This window comes from Oryx dammah, unplaced genomic scaffold, assembly GCF_014754425.2.
Source record: "Oryx dammah isolate SB20612 unplaced genomic scaffold, SCBI_Odam_1.1 HiC_scaffold_11232, whole genome shotgun sequence".
In the NCBI taxonomy this organism is placed as follows: Eukaryota; Metazoa; Chordata; class Mammalia; order Artiodactyla; family Bovidae; genus Oryx; species Oryx dammah.
Window position 1 is genome coordinate 627,605 of NW_024080625.1, and position 12,106 is coordinate 639,710.

Here is a 12,106-nt window from a genome sequence, read left to right on the forward strand (position 1 = left end):
AGCCATCCTCTAGAGCCCACGAGCCACAGCTACTGAAGCCTGCATGCTCCAGGGCCTGTGCTCCACAACGAGAGGTAACCCCGTAATGAGAAGCCTGAACACCATAACAAAGAGAAGCCCCTGCTCACCACAGCTAGAGGAAGTCCATGCACAGCAGTGAAGACTCAGCACAGCCAAAAATAAACAAAAATAAATAAAAATTTAAAATAGTGAGTATTGGTCCCCAGTGGCCAGTGGGTCCCCTCCTGGAAACCGATGCTGGGCAATTAGCCTACGCGCACCCACTCTGGTGTCAAGTGAAAAGACTCCTCCCCCTCCCCATAAAATCTGAAATAGCTGGGGGCAAGCCTGAGGACTAGTGGTGCATTTGCTTAAGCAGAACACAGGAGTACATCGAGCAGGATACCCAGAGAGATTCCCACACAAGGTGATAAGCTCATTCAGGCTGTATGGGCTCTTTACCTCCTGCCAGGCTGGATGAATCACAAGCTGGAATCAAGATTGCCGGGAGAAATATCAATAGCCTCAGATATGCAGATGATGCCACACATGGCAGAAAGTGAACAGGAACTAAAGAGCCTCTTGATGAAGGTGCAAAAGGAGAGTGGAAAAGCTGGCTTAAAACTCAACGTTCAAAAAACTAAGATCATGGCATCTGATCACATCACTTCATGGCAAATAGAAGGGGGAAAAGTGAAAACAGTGACAGACTTTATTTTCTTTGACTCCAAAATCACTGAGGATGGTGACTGCAGGCATGAAATTAAAAGATGCTTGCTCTTTAGAAGAAAAGCTATGACAAACCTGGACACTATATTAAAAAGCAGAGACATCACTTTGCTGACAAAAGTCCATCTAGTCAAAGCTATAGTTTTTCCTGTAGTCATGTATGGATGTGAGAGTTGGACTATAAAGAAGGCTGAAGAATTGATGCTTTTGGACTGTGGTCCTAGAGAAGATTATTGAGAGTCCCTTGGCCAGCAAGGAGATCAAACCAGTCAGTCCTAAAGGAAATCAACCCTGAATATTCATTGGAAGGACTGATGCTGAAGCCGAAGCTCCAATACTTTAGCCACCTCATGCAAAGAGCCGACTCATTGGAAAAGGATGAGGATGAGATGGTTAGATAACATCATCAACTCAATGGATATGAGTTTGAGAAACTCTGGGAAATAGTGAAGGACAGGGAAGACAGGTGTGCTGCAGTCCGTGGGGTCTCAAAGAGTTGGATATGACTGAGCAACTGAACAACAACAAACAAGAAGAAAGTGTTCCACGGCCAGCGTCCGTTCTTATGTTGCTGATTGGGAGTTGAAAGGTTGTAAGCACTGGCTTTTTCAACAAAAGGTGATCGAGAGTCCTGTGAACTAAGTGATGACACAGGGCTGCAGAGGTGATATACCCTTGAGGTAGAACTGTGAAGATGTATCTCTGGCCTTGCCAGCTGAAAGCCAGCTGCTTCTGGTGGTCCATATTGGCAAAGATGGAGAAAAAGGCACTTTCCAGATCAAGAGTTGCATGTCAGGTACTAAGGGCTTCCCAGGGGGCTCAGTGGTAAAGAATCTGTCTACCAATACAGGAGATGCGGATTTGATCCCTGGTCGGGAAGATCCCCTGGAGGAGGAAATGGCACCCCACTCCAGTATTCTTGCCTAGATGATCCCATGGGCATAGGAGCCTGGTGGGCTACAGTCCACAGGATCACAAAGAGTTGGACATGGCTGCAGCTACCAAGCACGCACATCAGGTACCAAAGGATGTGTTAATTTTGGTCATGTGATGAAATCACATCTGGCAATTAGTCACCACCAGGTTAAGCTTGCAATAATCCACTCTCATTCTCCAAGATCCATCGATATTCTACACAAGTCAGATAGGTGAGTTGAATGGTGATGTGGTGGAAATGACCACTCCTGCATCTTTCAAGAACTTTAGGGTGGCAGTAATCTATGTGTAATCCCTTCAGGTTATGTGGTATTGCTTTGGGTCACTATTTTCCTAGGCAGAATCAGTTCTAGTGGCTTCCACTTGGCCTTTCCCATAGTAAAAGCCCTCAATCCACAAGTCAGGGGACCAGTGTTGGTATTCTGGCAGCTGCTGAGTATATTCCAATTGTGCATTGCAGAACTGGGAAAATACCCATAGAATGGGTTCAGGGACTCATTAACCCGCTGACATAGACTTCATAGCCTGGCACACTACGGTTGCAAAGGGTTGGACATGACTGAAGTGACTGATCAAGAGCACGTACTGCAGCATGCCAGTTTTCCCTGTCCTCCACTATCTCCCAGAGTTTGCTCAAATTCATGTCCATTGAGTTGGTGATGCTATCTAACCACCTCATCCTCTGCTGCCCCCTTCTCCTCCTGCTCTCAATCTTTCTCAGCTTCAGGGTTGCCCAGCTTCAGGGTCTTTTCCACTGAGTTGGCTCTTCAAATCAGGTGGCCAAAGTATTGGAGCATCAGCTTCATCAGTGATCCTTCCAATGAATATTCAGGGTTAATTTCCTTTAAGATTGACTGGTTTGATCTCCTTGCTATCCAAGGGACTCTCAAGAGTCTTCTCCAGCACCACAATTCAAAAGCATCAATTCTTTAGCACTCAGCCTTCTTTATAGTCCAACTCTCACATCTATACATGACTACCTGAAAAACTATAGCTTTGACTAGATGGACCTTTGTCAGCAAAGTAATGAATTATCCCCCAATTAAAAATAAAATAAAACTTAAAGTAAAAAAACGAACTGGGAAGAACGGTTTTTCTTTCTATTATTTGGAAGGATTTGTGTCCAGTTGGCTTTATTACTTCCTTGAATGTTTGGCAGAATTTACTAGTGCCATATCTGAGCCTAGTATTTGATCTGTGGGAGTTTTTAAAACAAGAGCTTTATTGAGATATAACTCATACCATACATTCATCCACTTAAAATGTACAATTCAGTGGTGTTTAGTACATTCACAGAGTTGTGCAATCATTGCCACAATCAATTTTAGAACACTTTCACCACTTCAGAGAGAAACTCCAAACCATTAGCAGTCACTCCCCTTTTGTGGCAATGTTTTTCATTATAGATTCAATTAAGAGTTTTATGCTTCCTTCATGGTTAAACCCAAGGCCCAAACTTCAGGACTAGCTTTTCCCAGAGACTCCTGCTCCAGGATCAATGTCAGGAAATGATGAGGCACTGACCATCTGTGGCACTGGGCTGGGATGCAGAGGGGACATGAGTGAACAGGGCAATAAACCCAGGTTCTATAGAAACCTGAGTTTTAGCACTAGGTTACGGCTCAGCCTTTGAACAAGCTTCAATTCTCCCCCATCCACTTTGGTTGCATCATGAGGCATGTAGGATCTTAGTTCCTCAATCAGGGCTCAAACTCACACTCCCTGCACTGGAGTCATGGAGTCTTAACCACTGGATCGCCAGGGAAGTCTGGACAACTAGGAAAGTCCCAAGCTTAAATTCTGAACCTGCATCTTGGCCTATCAAGTAGGGAGAGTAATCTTTCTATTTTTCATGATTGGGGTGAGAAAAAGAAGAGAAACCCACTCCAGGATTCTTGGGCTTCCCTTGTGGCTCAGCTGGTAAAGAATCTGCCTGCAATACAGGAGACTTGGGTTTGATCCCTGGGTTGGGAAGGTGCCCTGGAGAAGGGAAAGGCTACCCACTCCAGTATTCTGGCCTGGAGAATTCCATAGACTGTATAGTCCACGGGGTTGCAAAGAGTTGGACACGACTGAGCGATTTAAAAGAAAAGAAATTAGAGAAATGTGTGTGAAATCACTTTGAAAATTGTGAGGTAGTCCAGTATTACTGAGGCCTTCTCTGGTGGTTCAGATGTAAAGAATCTGGCTGCAATGCAGGAGACCGGGTTCAATTTTCTGGGTGGGGAAGATCCCCTGTAGAAAGGAACGGCTACCCACTCCAGAATTCTTACCTGGAGAATTCTATGGACAGAGGAGCCTGGTGGGCTATAGTCCATCAGGTCACATAGAATCAGACATGACTGAGTGACTAACATTTTCACTTTTTGCTTACTTCAGGTATTATTGATGGGCTGGCAATTTAGCTAAGGAGACATAAATAATATAGAAATATAAGCATGGGCAACAATACATTTTTGAGCACTCACTGTGTGCTAAGCACTATATTAAGTGCTGTGTATGCATTACCTCATTCGATTCTTACAATAACCCTGTGAAGTAAGTGCTGTTATTATTTTTATTTTACAGATGAGAAAAGTGATGCTTGGATGGATTAAACAACTCACTCAAGGTTATATAGTTAAAAGGACAGCACGTGGGGAGGGGCTGGTCTGTCTGAGCTGACCAGTAAGCCCATGAGAGGACAGCCCATGGTCCGTCCAGAAAGCTGCTCCCCTTCGCAGGGTGCAGGTTACTCCGGTAACACTTATAAAGCAATCTCTCCCCGACCCTGACGTCTCTGGCCCTCTCCCCATAATTTCTGTGAATGTCTCCTCTTTGCCCTTCCTATGCACCCCGCCCTGAAATTCAGATTCTTCTCATAGCTTCACAAATCAGTTCTGGGATGGATGCAGAGGCTCTTGTTTCCATGGTGATGTGCGGAGGCTGGTACCACACACGCCAAGGGTAGGCGATGCAGAGAATTGGCTCAGGATCCAAAGGAGTCGGCAGTAGCCAGGCTCTGGGAAAAGAGATCGATGAAAAAGCCGAGTCTGAGTGGCTGGACCTCCCTTGGAGCTCCAGAAGGACTTCCACCCCCACCACACCCCTGCCCTCCTCAAACTCCTAATTTGGGAGTAGACCGTAGGAGCCCAGGGGAACGGAAGCGGTGGGGGCTTCAAAGCAGAAGCTACCGCCTCTGACTTGTTTGAAAACAAAGCGTTATCTTGACGGGAGAGGCTACCCAGTTGGGGGGCCGCCTCCTCCACTAGCCCCCTCTGCCTCCCTCTATCCTCTGCCTGCTCTGACCTCATTCTTTGAACCGCGGCCGGGTCGCTGAAGGGGAGCCGGGCGGCCAGCAGGGGGCAGAGTCTCCCTCCGTCAAAGCTTCTGCCGGCCTCCTTCCTCTCTGCTCCCGCCACCCTTGTTCTCACCAGGATTATTTTCAGCTGACAGGCTGCAAAGGCGCAGTAGGTGGATTTCAGGACAGAAGAAGGGTTCTGGCAGGGGCTGTGAGCGGCTGATGCTTTAGTCTTTAGACTGTGCGCTCGGCTGGGGAGAGGGAGTGCTTAGGGCCCCGAGTCAGGGGCCGAAGCGAGGACACTTTAACTTCTGCTGGCAAAGATTTCCTCTGAGGTTTATCTTGATCTGTTGAAACACCCTACCCCTGAGGAGGAGGCTTTAGTCATCCACTCAATAACTGTTTATCGAGTATCAGCGATTATATTCACGGATGGATGCATCCAGTCAAATAGAGTGTTTACGGAATGTCCTTAACCTTTCCGGGGGCAGAGGAGGGGACGTCACATATCCTTTGAGATTATGATAAAAAATACAGACTCTCTCCCAGAAAGAATGCACTGCAAATCTAGAAATGCTGTTGTGTGGTTTGGGGAGTCTCATGAACTCCTGGGAGTTCACCCATGGGCCTCAGGACTTAAACTCCTGGTTTACTGTGAGCCCTGTGCTGGGCTTTGAGGGTACAATACAAGTGAGGTGCGCATAGCCCCATCCTGTCTGAGCTTCAGAGGCTAGTGGGAGACACAGATGATTACAGACACTTTTACATGTTGAGGTATGGGGAAGTCATTATGGTTTATGCGTGGTTAACTTGAATTTGATGCTAATTAGAACAGTGTGTTTGTAGCCTATCAAACGTACATTGTACATCTGCTTTAATTATTAAGGAAAAGGGCACATTGACCAGAAGTAAAAGAATGTCCATGTTAAAAATAAAGATTAAATACTTCCCTTCCTGGGAAGCCAATGCTGAGTACTCCTTCAGTGATAAGACTCCCTTCCCAGGTGCCAAGGCCATACTGACTCACTGTGTACAGTGCCTGTCTGGTTTTTCTTTTGAAACCTTGAAGGAAGATATCCCTGACTCTTTCGATGTTCTTTGTTCTGTGCTGAAAGCCGTGCTTTTCTGAACAGCTCCCCAGAGTTACCTGAGAGGCTGTCTTCCTGGCTGTAATCCTCAGTTTGGCTCAAAGAAAACTTTTTTCTATTGCTATTAAAGATCGTTTATTGATTACTTTCCACTGACACAGGACAGTAAAGAAATGCTTAATTTACAGCGGGGAAATACAGGAGACCCACCAGGACCTAGACCAGGGCCCTTACGGAAAGCTGAGACCTGAAGACGGAGCAGGAGCTGGTCAGGCAAAGGCTTGAGGGAGAACACATTGGGCAGGGAGAAAAGCACAGGGAAAACCTCTGAGAAGAGGGAACAGCAAACCTGAGATGCTAACAGGAGGCCTGTGCAGCGGGCTCAGCAGTGCCAGGCGGAGAACGCATGAGAAATGGGGCTAGAGGGCGAGTGCCATATGCAGCCCCTGGGATGTGACAGGGAACAGGGAGACAGCTGCCGCCCTCAAGGACACTGGCAAGAAAGCTGGTGGTTCTGCTGTAGAAGGGTAAGTTCAGCACCAGGAGTGAGCAGAGCGCAGTGTGGGAGTGTGCAGGAGGAGCTGTCTACCCAGTCTTGGGGATCGGCCCAGGGCCCAGGACGTGAGGCTCAGTGATACACATGGTATATATCCAGGATACCCTCAGCCTCTGAAAAGAGCCAGAGGATGAATGGGGAGGGAGCAGTGACAAGTGCCCCTCGGTTTGACTGCATCCTATCGTTAGGAACACCTTTTATGCTGGGGGTGAAGAAGGCTCAGCTGGAGTGAGCTCAGCTCTGCCTACTTTTTAACTTCAGAGTTGAGGCCAGAAGCAGCCTTGGCTAGAAAAGTGGGTGAGGAGAGACAGCAATAGACCTGCCGCCCCCAGCCCCTGCTATAGGGTTAGGGGTGGTACAGGAAGAGCACTGGATGAGACAGGCAAGCGGGTATTGCAGTGATTTATTGTCCGTGATTTATTTTAACAAACACTCATCTAGGACTTACTGCATGCCAGGCACTGTCCTAAACACTTAATCAATTTTTATTCCATGACACCTCTAGGAAATAGGCATGATCTTCAGTGTCATTTTACACCTGGGGAAAATGAGGCACAGAGCAGTTAAGTGCCTTGGCAAAATCAAATAGCAAGGGACAAAGCCACCATCGGGATCCAGGCAGTCTGGGCTCTTCACCACTGAGTGAGGCTACCTCTGGAAAGGAAGGCAGTTGCAAGAGCTAAGAATTGAGGCTGGGCCTCCCACACAAGAGCTGAGAACTCTACCAGTCCACCTCCCAAGACACTAACATAGCACTTGGAGCCTTGCTCTGCAGGAGGTCCCGGGGCAGTGGGAGGAGCACAGGGAATGGTGAGCCCTTGGCCATCTGCTGGGCTAAGGCTGGGGATCCAGGACTGGAGAGGGGCACAAGCTAAGCAAGAAGGTCAGGGGCAGAGTAAAGTGGACTCTCCTACTGTGGTCCCTGAGCCCAGCCCCTTCCTCTCTTAGCACTGTCATCTCTAGCCATTCTCCCCTTACGCACAATGTTTTCATCTTGCTGTTCTTTCCTGCCCCCAGGGTGGTCTTACTTGCTGTGGCCTCTGCCCTGAACCACCCCACCCCCTGCCCAACCCCACCCCCTGCACACAGATACACCCTCCTCATGTTTTCTCAGGCTGATCCCCACTCATCCTTCAGATCTCAGCCTCACTGTGGGTTTTTCAGAGAGGCCATCCTGGGTCCCATCTCTGGATTAGGTTATTCTGTTATACTTTCACAGTAGTAACCTATTACTTCCCTTTATAACCTATATTATAATTTGAAGTTATAGATCCAGTTGTGCTTGATGCTTGATTCTTCTGTTAGACTGCAAGCTTCCTGAAGACAAGCTGCTGCTGCTAAGTCACTTCAGTCGTGTCCGACTCTGTGCGACCCCATAGATGGCATCCCACCAGGCTCCTCTGTCCCTGGGATTCTCCAGGCAAGAACACTGGAGTGGGTTGCCATTTCCTTCTCCAGTGCATGAAAGTGAAAAGTGAAAGTGCTGTCGCTCAGTCCTGTCAGACTCTTAGCAACCCATAGACTGCAGCCTTCCAGGCTCCTCCGTCCGTGGGATTCTCCAGGCAAGAGTACTGGAATGGGTTGCCGTTGCCTTCTCCACCTGAGGACAAGGGCCCCACTCTATTCTCCACTTTGAACTTTGCTTATAGACTTCCCTGTTGGCTCAGTGGATAAGAATCTGCCTGCCGATGCAGGGGACATGGGTTCGATCCTGGTCTAGGAAGGTTCCACATGCAACTAAGCAACTAAGCCTGTGCACCACTTCTACAGAAGCCCAAGTGCCCTATAGCCCATGCTCCACCACAAGAGAAGCCCCGGCAATGAGAAGCCCATGCATTGCAATGAAGAATAGCACCCGCTCTCCATAACTAGAAAAAGCCCACACAAAGCAATGAAGACCCCGTGCAGCCCCCCAAATACAAACAAAATGAAACCTTGCTCTTGGCATAGTGCTAGACACATATAGACACTCCATAACATTTTGCTAAATGAGTAAAATGAGTGTATGAATTTAGAAGGGTTTCAGAGGTCTACTGGCCCAATGCTGGTTTCCCTCTATCATATGCTCAGTAGGCAGTCATTTACTTTCCCTTTGAATATCCCTAATATCAGAGAACTCACTACTTCACAAGACGCCCTCTCCATTTTTGAAGAGATTTAATAGAAAAAGAAAAAAAAAAAAAAGCGTCATGATGGTTCAGCAGGTAAAGAATCTGCCTGCAATGTAAGCAGCACAGGAGACTTGGATTCAATCCCTGGGTCAGAAAGATCTCCTGGAGGAAGAAGTGGCAACCCACTCCAGTATTCTTGCCTAGAGAATCTCATGGACAGAGGAGTCTGGGGGGCTACAGTCCATGGGGTCACAAAGAGTCAACACGACTAAGCACAGCACAGGTAAAAGAATAGTTCTTTCTTATTGAAAAAAAAAAAAAAAACGGATTCCCTGTTATTTCTTTGTCCTAGTTTGGCCCTCTGGAGCTACATGCAATCAAGACAGCCCTTCAAGCGCTTACAGACAGCCATCCTCCTCGCCCCCTCCACCCTCAAGCCTTTGCTGTGCCACCTAAACAGTTCTTTCAGTTTTGGAAGCCTTGGTTTCTTAACCCTCTCCACCCTGGGCTCTTTTCTCAAGAAACACCCACTTTGGTCAGCACTCAGAATGTAGCCTCATTTATGAATTATTAGCCCCTACTCTCAGCCACTTGGCATAGGTGCAGCAGGATGATGGAGGAGAAAGTGAGAAAAGAGAGCTGTTTCTTTCTCTCTGGTGTAAGCGGGGATGTGATTTTCCAGGAAACAATATTAGTAATGATGGTTGGGGCCCCAGGCTGGTTCTGAACCAGATGTACCACTGTCAGCTGCATTCTGGGTCAAGTGGCCTTTCTGGACCCTTTTCTTTGGGGAAAATGTCTTTGGGTTCCAAACAACCAAGTTATATATAAACCCTTTAGATAACCAGCTTACAAATTGGGAACTGCTTCTAGAGAAGTATTTAGGTAACACCGAGTGGGAGAGTGAAGGGACGAGAACAGAGTGGGCTTGTTCAGAAAAGTTTCCAAGAGGTTTTCAAAGCAAAGGCAGGGAAAGTGGAAAGGCACACAGGCTTCAGAGCCAGACAAACTTGGGTTCAAATCCCAGCTTTGCCATTCCTACAGGGGGAGGCCCAGCTGTGGTCACCTAACTTTCCTTTGGGTTCCTGTGTCTAGAAAGACAATCATTGCAGAGTTGCCTGACAAGTGCTGATGAATGGTAGGTATTGTCGTGCTTTCAAAGTGTTAAGTCTTTTCCCTTGAGGTGAGGTGTCACGATCCATGACTTACTAAGACCCTGACCCCAATACGCAGCTGGCTCACATGCAGGAACATGAGCTGATTACAGTGGACTGTCCATAAGGAGATGTTCCAAAGCCTGGCAGGGGTAAAGGGGATTTCAGAAAGAAGTTGGGGTGACAAAGGCATTGGGAGTCTGACTGTCCCCCAAAACAGGTGCATCAGTGCACACCGTTTCTGTAGAGATGTGTGTCTGCGTGGGCCCCGTGAGGTCTGGTGACTGCATGCCAGAGTTCTGCCTGTCAACGGGACTCAGGAGCTTCCCCTCCGTCTCTCAGGCTCCATTACTCAGCTCTCGGCAGTCCCACTCTTATCGCTTAGCTGTCTGCCCTCTGGCCTCTTCCCTTTGTTTACCAACTTGGATGGCTTTCTCCTCTGGGAACAAAGGAGGTGTTCAGTTCTGGGCAGTGTCTGGCTCCAGCTCCCCGCCCCCACTCCCTTCCCCTCTCCCCTGTAGCATTGCCCCCCACACCCCCCTTGTCGTCTCAAGCAGACCCCTTGGTTCTGAGAGGCCTCTTCCCACAGTTCCATGGAGAGACGAGGCTGGACTCCTTGGTCAGCATCCCCCTTTTTCTCACCCTCTCGCCCCCATTCCTGTCCCTGATGAGGCCTCTGAAGCTTCACTTGTCTGGGCTGGAGGCAGCTCCTCTCCCCATTGTCTGACCAGGATTTGGAAGCTCTGGTTTCCATAGCAACCCCTGGGCATTTAATTAAGGGAGGAGGCCTTCATCTCTTCTAGTCCCGGCAGTTCCAAATCTCTGCCCGAAAAGGATACCCTGAGGGGGTGAGGCAAAACATTGTCCTCCAGTATAGCACAATTCTGGCTTCTCCACAGCACCCAGTATAGCTTTCCCAGCCCATCCCCTCCCACCTGCCGGTGTCTCCCCACCTCACACCAGAGCAAACTGGGGAAACCTTACAGACCAGCCAGGGTGAACCCCAGGTCCCAGAATAGCAGGGTTCTGGGTCAGGGAGTAGGTAACTTCTGTAAGCCACCCCCTCTTCTGGCTTTGTTTACTGCACTAGTTGATTGGGGATGGGATGGGGCAGTGAAAAAAAGTGTTGTTAGTCAGTTGTGTCTGACTTTGTGATCCCCTGCGCTGTGGGGTCGCACAGAGTCGGACACCACTGAAGCGACTCAGCAGCAGCAGCAGCAGCACCGTAGCCCGCCAGGCTCCTCTGTCCATGGAATTCTCCAGGCAAGAATACTGGAGTGGGTAGCCCTTCCCTTCTTCAGGGGATCTTCCTGACCCAGAGATCGACCACAAGTTTCCTGTATCTCAGACAGATTCTTTACTGTCTGAACCACCAGGGAAGCCCCTGGTGGGATGGGATGGGGCTGGGAGCTAATTCAACACTGGCCCTACCATCTAACTGCTCTTTGAAACCCCTGGAATTTAATGTAAAATGTTGTATATAAATTCTTATAAGTTGCAGTTCTTGTTGTCTAGTCACTAAGTTGTGACCAACACTTTGGTGACCCCATAGACTGTAGCCTGCCAGTCTCCTCTGTCCATGGGGTTTCCCAGACAAGAATACTGGAGTGGGTTGCCATTCCAGGGGATCTTCCCAACCCAGGGATTGAACTCTCATCTCCTGTGTGCTTTCATCAACTCCACAAAGGTATCTGTGATCTCAAAAATTTCCCCAGATCTGTCATTAGCTAGCTGTCAGACCTTTGGCAAATTACTTAACTTCTCTGTGCCTCTAAGTCCTCATCTGTACAGTAGGGTTCATAATTCTTACTTTGAAAGATGGTGAACACTTGGTAAGGGGTTATTCTTGTTACAGTTATTATTACTATGAGAGGGGGCTAAATGGAGGACCCTACCCCTTATTCGCTCCACACGCACAGCCCCTCAAGGTGACAGGTCAGCCCTCGGTAGAAGGCTTTCACCTCCTCCTCCCTGCTCCCTGTCCGCCCCACCCCAGACTGCTGGAAAGTGCTCCAGACTCTGATCGGAAGCTGGCAGCTTTTACGAGCTCGTCATGAGGTGGAATTTCCAAGCTCCAGTAACCGAGTTATCCGGGTTCCTGAAATTCCTGACTCCGATTTCTCAGCTGTTGCTGTGACCACTTTTTCCCATTTCTGGTTAGGTTAGTTTGTGTGTGTGTGTGTGTTTCCTTTTCGCTGTATTTTTAGACTTCGGAAAAAATAAACACAGCTCACACACTAGCACCTTCCTGA